The sequence below is a fragment of the Tamandua tetradactyla genome, chromosome 26, assembly GCF_023851605.1.
Source record: "Tamandua tetradactyla isolate mTamTet1 chromosome 26, mTamTet1.pri, whole genome shotgun sequence".
Taxonomy (NCBI): Eukaryota; Metazoa; Chordata; class Mammalia; order Pilosa; family Myrmecophagidae; genus Tamandua; species Tamandua tetradactyla.
In genome coordinates, this window is record NC_135352.1 from 14,972,248 (window position 1) to 14,996,408 (window position 24,161).

A 24,161-nucleotide genomic window follows, 5' to 3' on the forward strand; every position below is an offset into this window, starting at 1 on the left:
TGTGAATAGCCATCTCCCCTTAAATCATTTCCCAAGAACTTTTCTGAACTCCTCAAGTGACAGCTCGGAGGCGCCAGGATCCTCTGGGACTAGAGAATAGTACATTCCAGTCACTCGGTTGTTAGGGCTTTGTCTGTTTAGAAAGACAGAAAACACCCACATGTGTTACCCATAATGGAATTTAAACAAAGCAAATGATCAGATATGAAATGTACCCAGATTCAAATTGTATTTTATTTGGCCTATTTGCGACTTGTTTCTTCTAGATAAATCCTCTAGTAGACTCTTAAACAAATAATTTCAATGTTTAGTGCACACACCTGTCAAATACCTCATAAGGTCTTCTCAGTCCAGGATTATCTCTATTTGGATCCCAAGAGGAGAGTGATGCTGTTTGTGTCTGTCACTGTTTATTTACTTTCTGGGTTAATTCATACTCCAAGAAGATTCTGGAAGTCATGTTAATTATCCATGTAATCTAATTATCCCTGTAATCTAATTGACTGCTCTGGACACCTGATATGGCCTATCTCTTTGATAATGTTAATTTATTCTTTTGTGAGCTGAGCCCAGTACTCACAAAAAAGCTATAAGACATAATTTATTTCTCTCCACCTGTCTTCTAAATATTAATTCTATTAAAATGATTAAATAACTTATGTAAATCATGGCCATTGCATCCACTTTAAAGGTTAATCCTGCCATCATGTAGCCAGATAAAATTCGTTTCCAAGCTCTAATTCTCAGGGAAGCCAAGGTGAAATGGATTGTAGTACCCTATCATGGATTTCACTGTGAGCCTGTCTATGATAAAATTTGGAAAAAACAAATCTCAAAGTTTTGAGGACACAAGTTCCTTAGGGTCATTGAAGGATCCATTGCATCATGGGATTAGAGTAATACTTTCTCCAGAATTTTAGAAGAAACCATTTACTGAAGTATTATCCTCTTCCTTGGGTTTTTCATAAGTGTCACTTCCCATATTGGGAAACAAGGCCTGGTTTGGTTTCAAGGATGCTGAGATAGTACCACTGCTTTAAATAGAAAACCTCACCCAGTTTCTAAAAATTATAAGCCAGGAGAGACCTGTTAAGTCAAATAAAATGGCTACCTACATTGGGTGTTGCTAGAAAGGACCGCTTTTCCAAATAGGGATTTTCCAGAAAACAGAAACAATTGAGTTGCAAGGGCTTTCTGAGAAAGTGGAATGCACCCTATAGAACTGCAAATAAGCAACACCTGATGATAAACTGTTTTTTGTCTAGTACAGAGAGCTTATCAAAATGGAGAGACATACCATACTAATCAATGTACATCTGGTTCCAATTTTGTAAGCACCGCCCCCCAATGTAAAATGGAAACTCAAGGTCAACAAATTAGAACATTTCCTCACTTGTTTCTGCATTCACCCTTTATGAGCTTCCCCTTTATGCTTCTTCAGTGGATCTCCCTTTTCTTTTCTTAGTGAGATACTCCTTTATTCATGAATCACTCAACAGGGTTGTGAGATTCTAAATTGCATGAAAAGTTTTTCTTTTATCAAATCATGGTGGTTTGAAGCTGTGTACACAGAAAAAATCATGTTCTTAAAGCTAACCCATTCCTGTGGATGTAAACAGTTGAGGGTGGGGCCTTTTGATTAGGTTCTTTCAATTGAGTCATGCCCCAGGTTGGAATCTTTTTACTGGAGTCCTTTATAAGAGATGAAATTCAGAGAAGCATGCAGAAAAGTTGAGAGAATAGAGTCAGAAAAGCTGAGAGAGAACACACAAAAACCAGAGAAAATCTACAGACAGAGAGAGGCAGCCACTGAAGCCAGAAGCTGGAAACAATGAAACCCAGGAGAGAAGGGAGAGAGCAGCAGATGCTGCCATGTGACAGAGGAGTCCCAGGTCTCTGGTAGCAGGTCTTCAGGGAGAAAGCATTGTCTATCGATGGCTTGATATGGATGTATTCACAGTCTCAGAACTGTAAACTTTAAGTTAATAGATCCTCATTGTAAAAGCCAACTCATTTCTGCAATATTGCATTTTGGCAACTTTAACAAACCAAAACATTGACCATATTAGATGCTTTTACAGCTTCCTCTGCCTATTGCCATGCTCTATACATGAGCACACCCATGATTATCTGCCTGCATCCTCCTCTGTGGGAAATCAACTACCAACCACGTAATTCCTTGTCTTAGTTTCCCAGGGCTGCTGTAAAGAAGTACCACAAACTAGTTGGCTTAAACTACAGAAACTTCTTTCCTCACAGTTCTGGAGGCCAGAAACTCCAAATCAGGGTGTTGGTAGGTCCATGCTTCTTCTGAAATCTGGAGGTTTCTGGTGGTGGTTTGCCAACCATTCATGATATAACCCAATCTCTGCCTGCATGAAGTCCTCTTCGAGGAATGGTGAGAAGGCGGAAAATTCAGCTTCCCCAAGTTGAATTCTTGATATTCTCACAAGCAGTGTGGACAACCAAAGCTATAGGCTGAGCCCCCAATCTTGGGGTTTGTTCATATGAAACTTAACCCCACAAAGGATAGGTCAAGCCTACTTAAAATTAGGCCTAAGAGTCACCCCCTAGAGAACCTCTTTTGTTGCTCAGACGTGGCCTCTCTCTCCAGCCAGCACAACAAGCAAACTCACCACCCTCCCCTTATCTATGTGGAATATAACTCCCAGGGGCGTGGATCTTCCTGGTAAGGTGGAACAGAAATCCTGGAATGAGCTGAGACTCAGCATCAAGGGATTGAGAAAACCTGCTCAACCAAAAGGGGGAAGAGTGAAATGAGACAAAATAAAGTGTCGATGGCTGAGAGATTCCAAACAGAGTCAAGAGGTTATCCTGGAGGTTACTCTTATGCATTAAATAGATATCACCCTGTTAGTCAAGATGTAATGGAGAGTCTGGAAAATGTGGAGCTGTGTTCCAATAGCCATGTTCATTGAAAATGATTGTATAGTGATTGTATAATGATATCACACAATGTGACTGTGTGATAGTGAAAACCTTGTGCCTGATGCTCCTTTTATCTACCTTATCAACAGACAAGTAAAACATATGGAACAAAAATAAGCAATAGGGGGAACAAATGTTAAAATAAATTTAGATTGAAATGCTAGTGATCAATGAAAAGGAGGGGTAAGGGGTATAGTATGTATGAATATTTTCCTGTTGTCTTTTTATTTCTTTTTCTGAATTGATGCAAATGTTCTAAGAAATGATCATGATGATGAATATGCAACTATGTGATGATATTGTGATGATATTGTGAATTACTGATTATATATAGAGAACGGAATGACCAAAAGTCAAAAATTAAGAATGTTTGCATTTGTTTGTTGTTATATTTTTAAAAGAAATTTAAAAATTGATAAAAAATACAATAAAATATATAAATAATAAGTGATCTAAAAAAAAAAATCTCTGCCTGCATGGCCATCTCTCTCTTTGTCCCTGCATCACTTGTCTGAGTCTGTCCAAAGTTCCTCTTCTTCCAAGGACTCTAGTCATATTAGATCAGGGTCTACTCTAATCCAATTTGGCCTCATTTTCACTAGACCTCTTCAAAGATCATGTTTGCAAATAAATTCACATTCACAGGACGAGAAGTTAGGACTTGAAGAGGTCTTCCGGGGGATACAATGAAATCCATAACACTCCTCCTGGGTAGGTAAAGGATTCCTCCACAGAAGCTGGCCCTAGTGAATTCTTTTCATTGCTTCATGAGAAACTAGCTGCTCATACCTCTTCAGAACCAGTAAATCCATCCTCCTTAGGGAAGGAGCAAGGTGACATGGATCTTGAAGCTTTTTCAATTTTGTTAGTCTTCTTTAAGAAAGGGAATATACAAATATAAAATCAGAATTAAAAACAAATATGAATATGTGTTTAAAATGAGAAAAGAAACCACAATCAACCACAAAATTTTAAAAGCTGACATGTTATAAACATGAAAAATCCATAAAATAACAATATTTGCCAGACACAACTTTATAATACATTTTCTTTACATTTTTTGCTGCTTGTGCTTTTTTGTTTCTTTATATGACAACAATTTTGTGATGTCTTTTTCCATAGAAAGAATAGGAAGATTATCCAGTTGTTCCTTTAACAGAGCTCATCAGAATTACAGGCATATTTGTTGTTTATGGTGCTGCTCCAGATTTTTATCCGATGAACATAGGAATTCTGATGAATTCTATTTCATTCAATTTCCATTAAAAAAAATCATAAGCAAGGTAAGCATAGAGTTGTATAGGTTCCATTACTGAGGATACTTATAACAAGAGAGCTTTTCACTAGGCATTGACAAGAACCAAACTCTACTTCAACATTACTCATCTGATGATTATATTTTCCCCAGACTGGCTTGTGGCTCTAAACATTTCAAATCTTGCTTCTTGTCTACTGTCCAGTCACTAGAGCATTCATTTATACCTTGTATGACTTGTGGCCCTGTATTTTTGTTATGATGCTGAATGAGTCAGCATGGTGAGTGGTAGGTCCATTCCTGGAACTCATTCCTACATTGCAATGACTAGACAAGGAAATGATTGAAAACCATATAAATGTATCCAAACTCAAATTCTCTTTAGCCAGATTCCAAAAATGCCCACTGACACTCCAGGACCACCTGATAGGACAGAGGGGAAGTTGGAATGAAAAGACACATCAGCCTTAATGAATTTCAGTTAAAACATCTCTAGGGTGGGCCACGGTGGCTCAGCAGGCAGAGTTCTTGCCTGCCATGCCAGAGACCTGGGTTCAATTCCCATTGCCTGCCTATGAAAAACAAAAAAACAAAAAAAAACTCCCCCTTCCCCAATCCTATAAATAATTTGATCATACATTTTGCCGGCACCCTTCTTAAGGTCTTGGAAAAGGGTCTGCAGTATTGAGAGGCACCCGAACTTTTCCAGTGCCTCTGCCCTCTATCTGCCCTCGGTGTCTGTGGTGGAGATATTCACATCTTTTTCCTTATGGTGGCATCTTATCCCACTCTCACCAAACTTTTAGCCCTGAATTATATCTGAATTCCTTTTGACTTCCCTGTTAGATTATTTCTCCTGTCCTGTCTAGGAAACTCTCATTCTCTCTAACGATCCAGAGCATTTGGAAGCTCCCTTCAAACCTTTCACCCTCTCCAGAAGGAGATATTCATTGCTTACATCCATAGCATCCATGATTTATGAACTTCTGAAGCAGGGTGACAAACAGCATAGGCCCTGACTGCCAGTCACTGGATGCTTCTTCAAGGCTTTATCTCCCATAGACTTAGCTGAAGCCCTCTGGCTTAGTCTCAGTAATCTGCTATGGCACATGTTGTTTGAGCTCCTTGACTATGCGGGGGCTCCTGGGAAAACCCTTTTCAGCCTGTCCTTCCCTCTGTTGGTTGGTTTCCAATTTAGGAGACTATTTCACAAACAACACTGAATTTCTCCCATAGACCTTCCTGTCCTTAATAGGAAACAGTAGCAGAATCTTTTACTAGAATCTTCTAAACCTTACTCCTATTCCTGCTTTTGTGCCTTCAGAGATTTCTTTCCTCCAGGGTTTCATGTATTTTTACCCATTTTCAGATTCACTTTGGTCTTCCCAATCTCTTCAAAAGTTGAATCATTCTAGGAGGTAGTTAAAAAGAGTGGAAAGAGCTTATACATTTGTGTGCTGTTTTGAAAGGATTATGTGCCCTAGAATAGTCATATTTTAGTTCTGATCCATTTTGTAAAGGCAGCCATTTCTTTTAATCCCTATTCAGTACTATAGGTTGGAAACGTGATTAGGTTATCTCCATGGAGATGTCACTCACCCAGTTGTGAGTATTAGCCTTTCATTAGAAGGAGATGTGACTCCACCCATTCATGTGGGTCTTGATTAGTTTGCCAGAATCCTTTAAAAGAGGAAGCATTTTGGAAAAAACGATGAGAGCCACAGGAGAGTATGAGATCCATGAGAGACAAGAGAACCCATGCAGCCAGAGATCTTTGGAGAAGAGCACCCCTTGGGGAGCTTCATGAAACAAGAAGCCTGGGGAGAAAGCTAGCAGACATTGTTACGATGCTTACCATGTGCCTTTCCAGTTGAGAGAGAAACCCTGAATATCATGGCTGTTTTTTGAGTGAAGGTAACCTTTTGTTGGAGCCTTAATTTGGACATTGTTATAGACTTGCTTTAATTGGGATGTCTTCATGGCCTTAGAACTGTAAACTTGCAACTTAATAAATTCCCCTTTGTAAAAGCTGCTCCATTTCTGGTATATTGCAATCTGGCAGCCAGCAAGCGAGAACACTTTGGAATCAAGTAGATCTAGAAAACCTAATCTTTCATTTAGTGGCCTTGGGTAGGTTGATTAGCATCTCTCAGCATCATCATTCAATGTCACTGAAATAATAACAGCTGTGATCATTACATACAAGATATGAAAATTTCATAAAACAATGCCTGGTGGTTAGTATTTCATCATGAAATGATGTTGATGATGGTGATAGTAGTGATGATGCTAAAATGTCCCAGTAATGGGATGCTAGTCTCAGGTGGCCCTTTTTTCTAGATAGCTCTTAGAGACAGGATTCCATACCCCAATCTCCCCTCCCCTACTTCCCTTATTGTGAAACTGCATTTGTACTACCCTAGTTCTGAGTGTTTAAAGACAGGATGATGTCTATAGGATGAAACTCTCAAAAAGTTTCAGGGTCTGGTGTGTAGGCAGACGCCTGTCAGTTCAGCCCAATTACTGCAGAGTTTGATTCCATGGAAGAAATATTCACTTCCCTTAGTTTTAAAAGTTGATCTTATTGTGAACAAGCTCCTCGCTGACAGCAAAAACTTCAGCATTGTCTGCCAGGTGACATTGCCCAGTGTTCTGCACATTTTGTCTCACAGGAAATGCTTCAAGCATTGAAATGCAAATGAGGGCAGAGCCAGCATGTACTTATTTGCATGTGCTCTCAGTGAACCTGACTTTTCCCTCCCCAATTCCCATTATATGTAGATATGTTACTAAAATGATTCTGCCTAAGTAATTTTTTTCCTTTTCCACTCTACCCATATTATCCACCTTTGCAAATCTTACCCAAAAGAACAAAAGTTTATGATCTCACTGAGATGAAATAATTAGAATAAGGAATCTCATAGAATCAGAATCTAGAATATAGATTACCAGGGGGATGGGGTGGGAATAGGAAATGGGAAGTTAAGTGTTAAGAAGTGCAGAGTTCCTCTTTAGAATAATGGAAATGATTTGGTAATGGATGGTAGTGATGGTAGCACAACATTGTGAATGTAATTAACAGCACTGAAATATATATTTGAATGTGGTTAAAAGGGGAAATTGTAGGTTGCATATATGATAACAGAATAAAAATTTTTAAAAATCCATGGAACTGTACTGCACAAATAGCGAATCCTAAATTAAACCATGGGTTTTAAGTAACAATGCAATTATTAAAAGGTGCTTCCATCAATTTAACAATTGTTACAAAATGTTCTAAACCAATTCAAGGTGTTAATAATAGCATAGTGTTTTGGTTTGCTAAGGCTGCTGGAATGCAAGACACCAGTGATGGACTGGCTTTAATAAAGGGGATTTATTTAGTTACAAATTTAGGGTTCCTCAGAGGAAAAGAAGCTAACTTTCATCTGAGTTTCTCTGTCACATGGGAAGGCACATGGGGATGTCTGCGGGCCCTCTCTCTTGGCTTCTGGGTTCATATGGCTTTCCCTGGGGCATGTCCTTTCTGTATCTCCAAATGTCTGGATCTGAGCTCTCTGGGCTCTTAGCTGAGTTGAGCTGGCTGTGCTGAGTTCCTCTGTGCTGTGCTGAGCTGTTTCTTTCTCTTCTGACTTCTCCTTTTAAGCCTCACTCATTGTGGAAGAGATTCCCCTTAGCCAGCACAGATGTAACCAGCCATAGATGAAATTCATATGCTGATGATTTAAGTCCACAGCAACACAACACCTGGGCACCATCACCTGGCCAAGTTGACACCAGAAACTAACTACTACAAGGTATTTTAGTTTGCTAATGCTGCTGGAATGCAATATACCAGAAAGGGACTGACTATTATAAAGAGGATTTTCTCTCCTGGGCCTCTGGGCTCAAATGGCTTTCCCTGGGCATTTCCTTTCTGCATCTCCAAATGTCTGGGTCTAAGCTGGCTCTGAGCTCTGAGCCGTGTTGTGTTGGGCTGTGCTGAGCTCCTTCTCTCTCTTCTGACCTCTCATTTTAAGGCTTACTCATTGCAGAAGGCATTCCCCTTAGCTGACCACAGAGGTAATCAGCCATAGATAAATTTCATATGTTGATGATTGAAGTCTATTGCAATAGAATGATTGGACACTATCACCTTGCCAAGTTGACATCTGAACCTAACTACTATGGCTTATGGGAATTTTGTATTTCATGCATGTTTGCTCTGTAAACCCCAAGTTTCTCTCATAGAGGAAAAGAAAAAACCTGTCCTTTGAATATATTGTTTAACTTTTCTGACCTCATTGCCAAAGTTCCCCTCAATTGTGCTCCTGTCAGTGTATCCACTCTGGCTTCTTTGTATGTCCTAACTCATTAAGGAGCCTCTCTTTCCCATTGTTTTTTCGCCACTGTTCTCTTTATGTTCTTTTCCCACTCTGATCTCTTGCCCTGGTACCACACACACACACACACAAAAAAAAAAAAAAAAAAAAAAAAAACAAAGGGAGACAGCTGATGGTGGACACGTGAAAGACCAGGACAAAAACTGGATATGCCCAGAATCAGAAGCTGGACCTTAAAGGATCATGGCTTTGTTAAAGAAAATTTTTTTCAAGTATAAAAATACATACAGAAATGTGCACAAACCATAAGTGGAGAGCCCAGTGATTTTTCACAACATGAATACACCTATGCAACCAGCATCCGGATTGAGAAATAGAACATTATGAGAATCCAACAGCTTCCACCTATGACTCCCTCAAAGAGTAGCTACTGGCCTGACGTCTTGCCTGCAATTTTGCCCAATTTGGAACTTTACATTAATAGAATCAGTGCAGAGACTTCACGTGAGATGAGTTCTTCGCAAGGCTGAGACTTTGGAGGCTTAGCAAGGTATGTTTGTATTTCCCTCTACATGTGACTTTAGAGTGAACGGGCTCTAAAAAGTGCTTGTTATTAGGAGATGGATGAACCTCCGTTCAAGAGTAGCTCAGAAAGAATCAGCCATGCACTATGCTGAGCACTTTTCATGGATTCTGTCATTTGATTTACACAAAACCCCTTTTTTAAAAAAAAAAATATACTCTTACCATCCTCATTTTATAGACAAGGAAATTAAGGCTTGTTGAGATTAAATAACTTGTCCAAGATCATTTAACTAGCCAGTCCAGAGCTAAGATTTGAGTTCAGTTTGATTTCAGAGTCTGAAACTACCATCTCACAGAAACACACACACACACACATACACACATATGCTAAGAAAGAGATGTAGATTTAGTCTTCTCTTTGCTGATGAAGAAAGTTTCTAAAAATGAGTAAGGTCTAAGTTTGCACATAGCAATTGGATAGTCCGTTGGTGGCTCACATGATATGCTGGCTGTCCTCCTTCTGAATCCTCCCCGTCATTCATTCTGGGCTCTTTTCTATCCTACTATGTGCCCTGGGAGGGGGCAAATGGGAAATTACCTCCATGACTCCAGCTCCTACCAGGTGGTGTGTGCTGGTTTGAAACTGTTATATACCCTAAAAAAAAACAAAACAAAACGTTCTTTTAATCTAATCTTGTGGGGGCAGACCTATTGTTGGGTAGGACCTTTTGATTAAGTTGTTTCCTTGGAGATGTGATTCTGCCCACTCAAGGTGGGTCTTAATCTGCTTTGTCCTTTAAGAGGGAGACATTTTGGAGGCAGCACAGATGCTTGGAGAGGGAAAGTGCCCCAGGAGATGCTAAGTTAAGAGTTGAAATTCAGAGTTTGTTCCAGAGAAGCTAAGGGAAGACCCTGGAATCAGAAGCTGAAAGCAACGAACTGAGAGCAAGGAGAAACATATGCCAGCCATGTGCCTTCCCAGCTGACAGAGGTGCTCCAGATGCCAGCAGCCTTTCTTCAGAGTTCAGCCATCATCTTGCTGGTGCCTTAATTCAGATATCGTCATGGCCCTAGAACTGTAGATTTGTAACTTAATAAATTCCCTTTGTAAAAGCCAATCCATTTCTATATATTGCATTCAGGCATCTTTAGCAAAATGAATATGGTCCCAGCTCCCACCTGGCTTTGGTAACTCTATTTTCCCTCCTTGTCTCTCTGGCCTTTGGCATTGACTTCCAACTCTTTGTAGTCTCTGTAGAACTTCCATCTGTATTTCATTTTATTAATTCTGCCCACTCAGTTGTAGACAGTTCTTTATCACATATCTTCATTTGAGCCACAAAAGATGATTCCTGCATCCTGTCAGGACCCTGAAAGACACAGAGTTTTATCTAAAACCAAACAACCCAGACTTTGGAAACCGTACTGTCAACAGTTGTAATTGTCTTCTTTGGCAATCATATTGGAGCCTGAGAGGAGAATACCTCAAACCTACTTCTCTCTGGAACCAGGAAAAGTTTGAAAGTCTGTACTCTGGGAAAGTAGTCCAGGATTCCATTGGTAGGCAGTTATCTGGCCCCTGCAACATGGTGACAAGTAAAGGGACGTGGTAAGGATAGGACAATAGGAAATTCCCTGTGGAGGGTCATGGCCTCTGGATTAAAACCAAATCACGTTCAGATTGGTTTATAGTGGCCCAAAGATTAAGAAAAGATATATGGTTTTCTATTCGAACTAATTCAACAGGGACTTATGATTTTGGCATGCTACTTCAAAACACAAAACAAAACAAAAAAACTACCAAAACTCAAAAAACAAACAAACAAAAAACATGAAAAAGATACCCCTAACTTGAGGTACAGCCAAAAAGATATATTCATGTTTGGTTTGATATTTGGGACACCAGTGTAGTCTGTTAAAATTTTGGTTCACAATTGTCAGCATGTGATTGTGGGAGAACAAGAGGAATTTTGCCCATATTTATCCTTGGCAGTATACGTGCTGCTTTTCTGTCTGCCCCATCTTTTCCCTTTCAAACGCTCCTTCCTGCATTCTATATGATTTGTGGGTACTGCCAATTGAGAGTTCTCACTGCCTCTGCAATGGGGACAAGCAGATGACCCAATTTTACTGGTCAGATTACTCTGGAACTGGTGAGTGGTCCAGGGGCAAACAGAGGGCTAATCTAAATACTTGATTAGGGATTGAAATAGATATTGGGAGAGGAGATTCAAGGGCTAAGGAAGCTGGAAGCTGTGTGCTGCCATCTTGCTCCCACAAGGATAACGCCTTTCGGATGATAAAGCCAAGTAGAGGGCAAAATGAAAAGACAGAGTGCCAAGATTACTGTTTGAACCCCTGAAACCAGGATACCCATAATCCACTCCCTGTGCTTTCATTTATGTGAGGTCAGTGACTTTCCCTTTTAAAAAGAGCCATTTGGTTTGGGTTCCTGTCAACTAATTCTCCCACCTTCAAGCATAAAAACTTTCAGTCAATACCAAGGGGTAGGTTGTGTCTCTTTTTCTTTAAAGCTTCAAAGAAGAGAACTCTTACATTTCATCTGTTTCAGTAGAGGAAGTCCTCTTTTAGATCGCTTTAAATTCCTCCTGTGGCATTTGAAATAGACTTCCTTTGCTCTTTTCTCAATGAAGTTGCAAAATAGTTGGTTCCCATCTTCCAAGGGGTAGTCTTTGTATGCATTTAGACCATTAATGGGGTACACCGAACCGGGTTTCCTTCATTTGAAGAAATTCCAATTTTCTTTCCCCAAAGATTTTCTTTTTTCAGTATTTCTCTCGAATTGCAAATCTTCTCATTTGATCTGGAGAAGTGGAAGGGAGGCTCCAGAAACTCAGAAGGCTTAGAAACTTAGAAGGTCTTTATTGAAAAAAATTTATTCCAACCATAAAAACTATCTGTCAAGTCTTAACAGGTGTCGTTTAAGTAAATAAGGCATGAAAAATTTCAGGCAGAAAAAAAATCTTAATAGTTATGTCCACAGATTCCTTCTAGTTCAGTTTGGAATAGTTGAAAAGTAGGTGTCAATTTTCTGGGGATATGGTTAGTGGCTGGGTTTTGCCCCTGCATCAGTGTGTGTGTCCATATGAAGAAGAAGATGATAAAGGACACTTTGAAGTATTCAAGGTGGAGGCTGAAGGGTTCCTAGTTGCCTGAGTCTTCATACTCATAAATAGAGGCTTGATTTCTCCCAGGCTTTGTGGAAATAGCATTTCGTGAATAAGGCCAAATTTCTGGGAGCATGCCTCATATGGGAAACCTTAATGAAAGAGGGGGTAAGTATAGATTTCTTTAAAGAACAACCTCTGTTAAAGATCTATTTTTAATCTGAATGAATATGTGTTTACTTTGGAAAAAACCCTTTGGATAAGAGCCAAGGACTTACCATGAGAATGTCCTCTTCCATGATTAACCTAAAAACATGGCACAAAAATGTCTTAAATATAAAACTGAAGTTTAAAGAGAATTTTCCCTTGGTAAAGTCATGTTCAGAATAATTAACTTTCAATTCGCTTTAATAACTTTTAAACATGTAGACATATCTAAACACCCAAGATAACACAGTGCCAGAGGAAGGGTAGGGGATTTTCCTGAGATGAACTGTTATTTCTGATGATAGCTAGTAATAATCTTGCATGACATCTGCATATAAATCGTTTAACAAAATCTAGGCTCTCTCTTCTCCTTTTCCCCTTAGTCCACTTATCTAACTTCTAAATGTAATTCAATCATAGGTTTAAATAATTCAATTAAATTACCACCACGAGCTTAAATAAAGAGTATCTATTCATAGTCGGTTAAATTGTTCTGAAACAAATGAAACACGTAGAAAAGTGACTCCCAAATCTGTCTGCACATTAGCATTAACTCCAGTTTTTAAAAAATTACCATTTCCTGGTTCCTCCCCTACCAAAGATTCTGTTTTAATGCAGAACTGATGAGGGCAGCAGGCATTAGGATTTTTAAAGATCCCTGTACTTTTAACCTGCAGTCAAGGTCAAGACTCACTGAATTAAAGAAAGAAATCACACCTCCAGGTCAAAAGTAAATCAAGGGGAAGTGGCATGGTTTCATGGAGAGAACACAGGATTCAGGGTTTAGGGTTTTAATCTGGCTTTTACTAGCTGCCAGTTGTTTGAACTTGGTCATTGCACTTGGCTTCTCTGAGCATCATTTGCATATTGGTAAAATTTGGGATAATTATGTCCACTTTACGTGGTTATTCTACAGGAAAGAAATACCCAGTACATGGGGAAAAGCTATATAGCAAGAGCTCTTATTGTTCACGTAGCATGCAATTTTGTCTGTAAGAACCATTTTCTCCTCTGCTCTCCTTACTTGCTTCTCCTGTATCATTAGGAATCCAATTCCACACCTTCTTGGAAAGCCTGAATTTCCTAAATTTGCATGCCTGGCTCTAAAAGTGACAACTGAATTAGCAGAGTCTTAGAGTTTAGAAGAGCTAACACCTGTTATTTCCACACTTTGCGGAGAGCAAGTGAAGAGGTGGAGGCCAGTGAAATGAGACTGAAGGTCTGAGTCCAGTTCAGCTTTTTCACAAACTAACTATGTGTCTAACTGTGATACTGTGGAGAAGTTATTAACTAGCTCCGGGTCCCTCATTTGCTCAGTTGGTAAAATGGGATTAGACTAAATGATTTCTCAGTTCTCTTCCTATAATATGAGCCTGTGAGCTTCAAAGAGCCTGCAGATCCAAACCAGACAAACCTGCAGTTATTTTTACCTGTCTCCTGGAGAAAATATTGCCCAGACAGTTTCTGCAGTAAGGCGGATCCCATGATAAGAGTAGATATTATTCTTCTGGAAAGCTGTTTCTTTAGCAATTAATAGTGGAAAGGGTTCCGTCTTAGTTTTTGGCTTGGGGACAAAGTGCATGAGTCACCTATCGATTTCAAAATTCTCAGGATTGACCTTCAGGTCAATATGAGACCTCATCAGAGCTTCCAGGGAAGCTGTGCTTTATGACTTCCAGGAAAGGGTCTTTTATTGAGTCCAGAGGAAATATGGAATAAAATTGTCCATACAAGATTTAGACTGAAACTGTTAGTTTGAAAACATTGACCTAGAGCTTGCAACAGAGTCACCCGGAGGGCTTACTGAATCTCAGATTTCTGTCCCAAGTTTCAGATTCATTAGGTCTGAGGCAGAGTCTGAGAATTTGCAATTTTATCAAGTTCCCAGGATGTGCTGGTGATCTTGGTCCTGGGATGACACTTAACAACTATCACTCTTGGCCTTAGTCCACAGATCCCTGTGTTGGGGGTTGAATCATGTCCCCCACAAAAGGCAGGCTCGGGTCCCAACTCCTGGGCCTATGGGTCCAGATCCATTTCTAAACAGGATCTTTGAAGATGTTCTTTGTTAAGGTGGTTCTTAATCCATATGGTTGGTGTCCTTCTAAGCAAAGGCAGTTGGACCCAGAAAGAGGAAGCCATGGACCCCAGCCAGAAGCTGAAAGTCAACAGAACCCAGAAAAGAAAGAAGAGAGCAGAAAGGAGAAGGCATGGCCATGTGCATTGCCATGTACAGAAACATCAAGGGCCACAGGTTCAAGGGAAACCAGCCCCAGAAGGTCACAGTCTTCAGAGAGAAGGCACTGCTTTGCTGGTCCCTCAATTTTGGACTTTTCTTAGCCTCAAAACCATGAGCCCATAAATTCCTGTTGTTCAAGCCAACTCATTGCATGATTATTTGTATGATTTTAGCTCAGCTGGGGAACCTCGTGATGCTAAGAATCACTTGGAGCATTTGCTAAAAATATAATGTCCAGATGCCCTTCCAGGCAGGTGGAGTCTGATTTAGTAGATTTGCGATGATACCCAGGCATTCTCTTATCAGTGAACTTGGGGAAACACTGAGTGGGTCAGCTCCCATTAATTGCAACAAAATCATGGGGAGAAGTGTTTTAACAAATACTGACTACTGAGACCTACTTTCAAAGATTCTGATTCTTAATAGATGGTAATTAATATTTTAAAATGTCACCTTCTGTGTGAGACTAAAGCAAAAAATGTTTATTTGTGACAACATTCATATTTTGACTAGTGCATTTCCTAATATAACTTATGTAGATAGCTTGATTGAATGCCATAAGTACTTGGAATCTCAAGTAGGACATGAGATTTTGCTGGTTTGTCCAGAGAGAGGCCCCAATGAATCCCAGAGTGATTCGATCAGTGAGTGGAAAAGTATCTGCAAAGCCCCCTTTGGGGAGTGGTGAGAACAGGGAGAAATTCAACTTCCTCAAGTTAAATTCTTGATATTCTCACAAGCAGTGTGGGCAGCCAAAGCTATAGGCAGAGCCCCCAGTCTTGGGGTTTGTTCATATGAAACTTAACCCGCAAAGGATAGATCAAGTCTACTTAAAATTTAGGCCTAAGAGTCACCCCCAAGAGAGCCTCTTTTGTTGCTCAGATGTGGCCCCTCTCTCCAGCCAACACAATGAGCAGTCTCACCACCCTACCCCTCTCTACGTGGGACATGACTCCCAGGGGTGTGGACCTTCTTGGCAACGTGGGACAGAGATCTTGGAATGAACGGAGACTCAGCATCAAGGGATTGAGAAAAACCCTAGAATGAGCTGAGACTTAGCATCAAGGGATTGAGAAAACCTTCTCCACCAAAAGGGGGAAGAGCAAAATGAGACAAAATAAAATGTCAATGGCTGAGAGATTCCAAACAGAGATGAGAGGTTATCCTGGAGGTTATTCTTATTCATTAAATAGATATCACCAATGGAGAGGCTGGAGGAAACTGCCTGAAAATGTAGAGCTGTTTCAGTAGCCATGTTTCTTGAAGATGATTGTATAATGATATAGCTTTCACAATGTGACTATGTGATTGTGAAAACCTTGTGTCTGATGCTCCTTTTATCTACCTTGTCAACAAAGGAGTAGAACATATGGAATAAAAATAAATAATAGGGGGAACAAATGCTAAAATAAATTTAGTTTGAAATGCTAGTGATCAATGAAAGCAAGGGGTAAGGGGTATGGTAGGTATAATCCTTTTTTTTTTTTCTTTCCTGTGTTTGTTTTATTTCTTTTTTCTATTGTCTTTTTATTTCTTTTTCTGAATTAATGCAAATGTTCTAAGAAATGATGAATATGCAACTAAGTGATGATATTGTGAATTACTGATTATGTATGTTGTTTTATTTTGTTTCTTTGTTTTTTAAATTAATAAATAAATTTTTAAAAAAGATTCTGATTCTTGAAGACAGGGCTAGAAGAGTATATATATATTTTTTTTAAGCTTCTTGAATGATTTTGATGTGTAGCTAAGTTATTTTATTTTACAAGTGAGATGCAAGGCAGGAAAAAAAATTGCTCTAGGGCTAGCTGCAGAAGCAGTGCTAGAATTCAGACAGCCTGACTCCCTGTGCTCCATCCACACTGCCACAGTCCTTCTTGACTGGTCAGTCAGAGGCCACAGCCATTTCCTCTGCTGTTCATTGACTTTCCAATGAACAAGCCCAAGGAGTTGAACACTGTGCCACCTCCTCCCAAACTCAGCCTCCTTTGTAAAAATGCATGTCCTTAGATTCTCATCTTCCAGTCCCACAGCATTTACAGGGAGAAGAGGAACACAGCAGATACCAACACAGACCATAAAAATATTCAGCTCATTAAAAAGACATTCTCCTTGCCTTCATAGAAATAACCTCCAGGTTCCAATTCTACTCAGCTCCCTGAGCAATGTTATTTCTTGCTGGATGTGCATAGATTTGGCTTCCGACCAGGCAGGTCCCAGACACAATTTGCTCATTTCAAGAAGGCAATTCAGAGAGACATCCATCTCAGTTAATAATACTTAGCTCCTGTTTTTATTGCATTACAGTGTTCACACAACTTTGACATTTCTAATTTAAGCCCCACAATAAACAACCTTGTGGGGAAGGCAGAGCAGTGAAATGACTCCTGGTTTATTCACTCAACAAACATTCACTTGGCACTTACTGTGCATGTGACCAGCACAATTCTAGGTAAAAATAGATAAAGAGGAATGGAATTTGGTTTCTGCTCTCATCAGGTTGCTCAGCTCAATGGAGTGACTCACTCATAGCCATGCTCTTTCTGCTATGGGATGCTGAGAGCAGGAGCCTGTTGATTAGAACAGCTTCAGGATAAGGCAGCAAACAATGTCAGGGTGCAGCCAGAGGCTGGGTCAAGGCCACAGTGAGTGCTTCCCGGTGATGTGCAAGCCCAAGATGACCTTGCTCTTTCTATTAGTTTCCTTTGGCTGCTGTAATGAATTGCCACAAACTTGGTGGCTTAAAACAATAGAAATTTATTTCCTCACTTCTGGAGTCCAAAGTCAGTTTCAGTAGCTGAAATGAAGGTTTCTGCAAGGTTGCCCTTCTACCAGAGGCTCTAGGGAAGCTCTCAGTGCCTGTTCCAACTCTAGTGGTTGTCATCCTTTCCTCGGCTCATGGCCACATCACTTCATTATTTGAGGCCAGCATCTTTGAATCTCTCAGTGCTCCATTTTCATATTTCTTCTCCAAGCACCCTCCTCTGTGGTCTCCTTATGCCTCTGTCTTATGAGGACACTTGTGATTACATTAGGGGCCACTGAACAATCCAGGAAAATCTCCTTGTTTTAGTTTCCTAGGCTACTGAAAGCAGATGCCACGAAATGGGTTGGCTTACCAATGAGAATTTATTTGATTATAGTTTTGAGGCTGAGGAAAATGTCCAAATCAAGGTGATACTTTCTTCCTGAAGACCAGCAATCCTTGGCTCCTCTGTCACATGGAGACCAGCAATCCTTGGCTCCTCTGTCACATGGCAAGGCACATGGTGGCATCTGTTTGTCTCTTCCTTCTCTTCTGGGTTTTGTTGCTTTCAGTCCCTTGTGTCTGTGGTTTTCTCTCTCTCTTTGTCTGAATTTCATTCTCTTATAAAGGATTCCAGCGAGAGGATTAAAAACTACCCTGGGCCATGCCTTAACTGAATAACCTCATCAAAAGGTCCTGCTTACGATAGGTTTATACCCACAGGAATGGGTTAGCTTAAAGAACATGATTTCTGGGGTACCTATAGTTCTAAACCACTACACTCCCCATTGCAAGATCTTTAATCGAATCAAGTCTTCAAGGATTCATTTTACAAATAAGGTAACATATAAGTTGCAGAGATCTTTGGAGCCATTAGTCAGCCTACTACACTCCTGCAAATCAAAGGACATGTTGTGAAGAGGCCATGAATGCTTATCTTCTAACCCACAAAGCAGTTTCATTCAGAGGCCAAAACGCTGGACTTAGAAGTGACTGTGGAGACTCTAGTCTACTGGAGGCCCAGAAAAGGAAAGGCCTTTCACGGGCTTACTTTTGCAGAATTAATAGCCATGGAAGGGTCTAGCCTCCTGCTTTCTACTCTAGCAGTCTTTTTGCAAAGAAGGTTCCCACTGAGATCAGGAATGGGCACTCTTTGCACATACATGCCTTTTCTACCCTCTATCACTCTGCTATTGAGCCTCTCTCCAAAGGCCCACTTTTTTTCTTTCTTTTTTTTTTTAAATATATTTTTAATGACAAATCTTCACACACATGCAATCCATACATACTGTACAATCAATAGCTCACAATATCATCATAGTTGTGTATTCATCACTGTGATCATTTTTAGAACATTTGCATCACTCCAGGGAAGAAATACAAAGAAAAAAAAAAAACTCATACATTCCATACCCTTTAGCTCTTCCTCTTACTGACCACTGATATTTCAATCTATCCAATTTCTCCAAAGGCCCGTCATGACCCCTCTCTCCCTGTGACACTATTGCTGCAGGAGGGGGCCAGAGGCAGTAGGTACAGAGGCTCCAACCTAGTGTAGGAACTGGAGGAAGACAGAGAGTAGAAGCTCTTCATCAGGCAGTAGGAAAGACCTTACTAGGGGTCTGGTCCTAGCAGGACTGCTGCAGACCCCTCTTTTTCCCCTTCTACCTCTAAGCAAAAGTCCAACAGAATTTTCCAGGATTGCCAATTCACAGTCTCAACACTGGCTCCCAACACCAGGCCTAATAAGAAGCCAGGGCAAAGGCATTGCCACATCTCATTAGAGCCTGGCTATAACGTAAAGGCACTGAGAAAGCAGGAGCCTTGGAGGTAGAAATTCAGCATTACTGAAGGATCTTGGTCCTTTAAAACAAGTGACTGGTTAGAGGGAAACTCTGGAAGTTTCATGTCACACTGCCCAAAGTACTAGTGTGCTTGCCAGAAATGACAAAAGTATCTGAAAGAGACCTTATCTTCCTCAAACCCACTACTCCTGCTTGGTCCTAGGAGCCCAGTGGCAGTCCAGGAGTGGACTTCAATTCTCCATTGTTTTACATATCCAACCAGTTGGCAAATCTGAGAGACTAGATCACTGCATTTCATCTCACATTGTTCTGCCTCTCTCCTTTAATCCTTACTTCCCCGTCTCCATTCCCCATTTCCTTCTCCCTTCTTTACTTTAATTACAAAATAACACGTTTGTCCAGGAAGGGTGTGGGTGAGAGAAGAATTCAGCTCTAGAGCTAGAAGAGGCAGGGAAGGAATGGATTCTCCCCTAGAGCCACCTTGATTTCATCCAGTGAAATTAGGGCTTTTACCAGAATTGTATGAAAACAAATGTGTGTTGTTTTACATCACCAGATTTGTGGCAATTTGTTACAGCAGTCACAAGAAACTAATACAAGCTATTTCTAACTTTTTTTGCCTTATGAATATTCTATTACCTCCAACCTCTTGATAAGAACCCTTGATTCCAATCTCCCTGGCTTCTATCTTCCATGTCAGCCACTTCTTTACTCTAAGGCCTTCAAGGACTTTCCACTTTCTGGAAATTGAAATTCAAATTATTTAGCTCAAAAGCCTTCCATGCACTAGGCCCAACCCACCTTTTCAGACTTAAAATGAAGCTGCTCAATGACCACACCTACCCTAAATATTCATACTTTCCCATATGCATTACCTGACTCACAAAGTTTTCTCTATATGAAATGCCTTCCTTAGCCCACCTAGACTGATGGTACCTCAAGCTCGAGCTCAAATGGAATCCCTTCCAGTAAGGCCCATCTATGCCCTCAGCCCAACCCCAGCAAGATGCGATCTTTGCTTCCTTAGAACGTGTATAACACATTGTATTGCTCTCACGGAGAATATCCAATTCTACCTTGTGTTTGAGTTATATATTTCTATATTAAATGCCTCGTCCTTAAATAATTTGCTAAATATTCAATTCTTCACTGTTCTATATATCCAATGGCAATGAAATGTTAACTGCGCTATAGCAAAGGTTTCCACAAGGCCTTCTTCCTACTTGTGTTACAGTTGGATACCAGTGGTGAGATGGAAACACCATTGATTTTAACAACAAAGGACAGACCTAGGAAAGGAAGACAAAGTGAAGCATCTAGGTGTAAATTATGCTCCCAGTTTTTCAACTTTCAAACCTAATTCACTGTGTTGTGCCTTCGGACATGCAAGGGCAAATGTGACGATGATTCATAAGAAAAAAAGACTTGAACATGCTACCTGACCCTAAACTCTGTAACAGGTCCCTGTGATGATTCAGTTGTGATGAGCTATCTCAGGCTGCAGTTGAAGGCATGCAAGCTTGGGACAAAAGGATGATTATCTCAAGGCCTTCCAGATACAACTTCTGTGGGGGGTTTGAGATTTGAGGATGGTGATCAGTTTCCTAACCCTGGGAGAGCACAAAAATAACCTGGGAAACTGTTAAAAAAAAAAAATACAAGCTCCTGGATTCTACCTCCAACAAATTCTGAGTTACCATGAGGAAAGAACCTAGGAATCTGTATTTTATCCAGCACAAATTGTTTAAGACTCACTGGTCTAGCAAATCCCTAATGTTGTTTCCAGTTTCGATATTCTTTTAATCAGCATATTGTGTCCAATTTCTGGTCCATAAGAACCATCTCAAGGTTCCTGATGTCTGCCTCTACTGGTTCTCACCACTCTTGGTCCCAAGTTGTGGTCTTCTGATGTTCTACCTACTGGGGAAGGGAGCATCTATAAAGTATTCAAACAGATAATCTTTGGGGTGCTAGCTAACTGGTTATCTAAGTTAGTCACTTACTGTGCCAAGTCTCATTTTCCTCATCAGTGATGGGTGATGTAATTCAGTAGCCCTAGCTACTCAATTTATCTCACAGAGATGAATGAAACAGGCTTAGGAGTTTATCACAGCACAGGAGTCACCAAATATAAAAATACATAAGTGTTAGCAGATGGTCTTAAGTACCTGATGGTGAGAAGATCCCCAAGTGACAGTAGCATAGAAAAATGGGTATCTTGTCTAAGCTGATCCTATATTCTAGAAGGAGACCTGAATAATTAAAAGAAGTTTTGTTGCTCAGAACCCTTTCCTCACCTCAGGGGAAGAAGCAAGTCTTAACCGTTCCCATTGCTAAGGGTTAAAAAGCTGAAGTGATAAAAAGAGCAAAGGCCCAGAGATCAAGGGGATCCATCCTTCTTACCCAATTATTCTGACTTCAAGAATTTACTACTGCCTCCTAAATAAACAAAGCTTTAAGAGCCCAGTTCAGATAGATGACCAAGAGGAAGGAGTCATTTTTCAGTCTGAACACTGTTTATTTTGTGCCCATTGTCATTAATCCCAGAGAAGGAAAGCAGATTGGTCCATTTCATTTTCTGATTATCTAGTTTATTGCCTCATTAAAATTAATCGAGCACTCATATCAGCACATAACAAGCAGGCCATGCTGAGGAAGCAGTGCTCCTGAGAATATTGGCAAAGGGCTTGAACATGCTCTCCCTTTCAGTGTGGGGGCAGCCTTGGCTCAGGTCCCATGCAGGTCAACTTTAGCTAGGAAATTTGTTCAGTTATTTTGCCACTATCTGTTTTCAGCACTGCTGCTCCTCAGTGGAAGGCACTACAGGACTGAAGCAATGCTGAGAGTCAGAGTGGAAGGCGTAGGACAGTTTGACATTTATTTCTTTTGGATTAAAAAGGGAATGGATGGGCTTATCCATAGGCCATCGAATCATAGGGAGTGAGGTGATTAACAAACACTTGCCCACTTACTACTTCCTGATTTCAAATGCCACGCTGAACAGGTGACCAGTCTGTATGGTTGATATCTCTTGGTATCAGAGACAGGAGCTCTTTCTTTTTGCAGAAACCATACAGGTACTTGTGCTAGCTGTAATTCTGGGGCCTTTGAGAGCAAAAAGAGTTTTCTTAATTCCCAATACTTGTAATACTCTTTTAGAAGGCTTGAACCCCTTTTATCCTCCAAAACATAGATGTTTAAGTTCCCAGCTGCTAAAATAAATATCATACAATGGCTGAAACAACAGGAATTTATTGGATCATGATTTTGCAGCTAGGAAAAGTCCAAACTTGAGGGGTCAGCAAAGTGATGCTTCCTCCCAAAAGACTGTGGCATTCTGAAACTGGCTGGTGGCAGTCCTTGGTCTTCGGCTTTTCCATCATTTCACAATGAATACGAGAGCATCTTTTCCTTTCACGTCCAGGTTCAGTTGACTTCCAGCGTGTGGCTGCTCCCAATGAGTGTATTTCTAGGATACACCATCCTACTTTTCTTATGGAAATGATAAGCAATTCATCCTGCCTGGTGTTGATATTCAATAGTGTTTTTTTTTAAGTGCAAAGTCTCTTCTCCCCTTCATTTCCAGAACCAAATACTTCAGTGAGGAGTTGAAATGGGGGGAGGTGTTCAGAGTTCAGGCCCACCCCTCTGCACTCCACTCTGCTGGATTTAAGGCTAGGAAAGCCTTTACTATTCAGATTCAGAAGATAATAGAACCTTAAGGTTGAAAGAAGTCTGAAAAGGCCTCTGGCCCAACCATTCATGGCATGCCCCCTCAATCGGTCATACAGTCTTTGGTTAGCCACATGTCTTTGAAAAAGGGAACACTCAGTGATCATTACTTATCCCATTTCCCCAAAGGACTTCTCAAGGTTTTAGAGATGTGACTTCATCCATTTCAAGTGGGTCTTAATTAGTTTACTGGAATCCTTTAAAAGAGGAAACATTTTTGGAGAAAAGCTTGAGAGCCACGATAACCATGAGAGTCCACACAGCTAGAAACCTCTGGAATGAAGAAAAAAAGTGTCCCTGGGGGAGCTTCATGAAACAAGAAGCCTGAAAAGAAATCTAGTAGATGTCCCCATGTTCGCCATGTGCCTTTCCAGTTGAGAAAGAGACCCTAAACACCACCAGCCTTCTTGAACCAAGGTGTCTTTCCTTGGATGCCTTAGATTGGACATTTCTATAGCCTTGCTTTAGTTGGGACATTCCCACAGCCTTAGAACTGTGGACTTGAAACATAATAAATTCCCCCTTTTAAAAGCCGTTCTGTTCCTGGTATATCACATTCTGCCAGCTAGCAAACTAGAACAAGGATCTTCAATTAACTAACTAGTTTTTTGCTCAAAATATTTGTTGTTTCTCCCCATGGAGGCACACACTTTGGGTACGGGATGGATATTGCATATAATGCAGTTCAGGATAGAGGTTTCAGTTCATCACATTTTGTACGTATAATTTCTAGTTGGAAAGTACACATGGGAACTGAATTTCCCTTCTCTCTCCTGGGGCCTAATCTGGCTGCCACCAAGACCTTCCTCATTCTTCAAACCGCTACTCACTCACATGAATATCCAAAGAAACACTAGATGGTAGTGGAAGGTGAAGTCACATCTCCCTCTAGTCAAAGGTTAATACCCACAATTGGGCACACCACATCTCTAAGGAGAAAATCTAATCAAGAGTGTGCCTGTATTCCAGGAAAACTCTTCTTCACCTCCATTGTATAGTTGCATTCTTATTTTCCCTTGATAGTCAGGGTCAATCACCCCAGACAAAACAGTAATCTCCTTTCATGCCTGTTGTTTCAGCAGCATGAGAAGCTCAAAGAGGCCAAGTGGCAGTTTTAATTTCCAGTTCAATGCTCAAAAATGGACAGCACAATACTACCTAATTGTAATGTAATTATGTTAAAACACTGAATGAAGCTGCATCTGAGCTATAGTTTTTTGTTGTTGTTTGTTTGTTTTTATATATATTTTTTG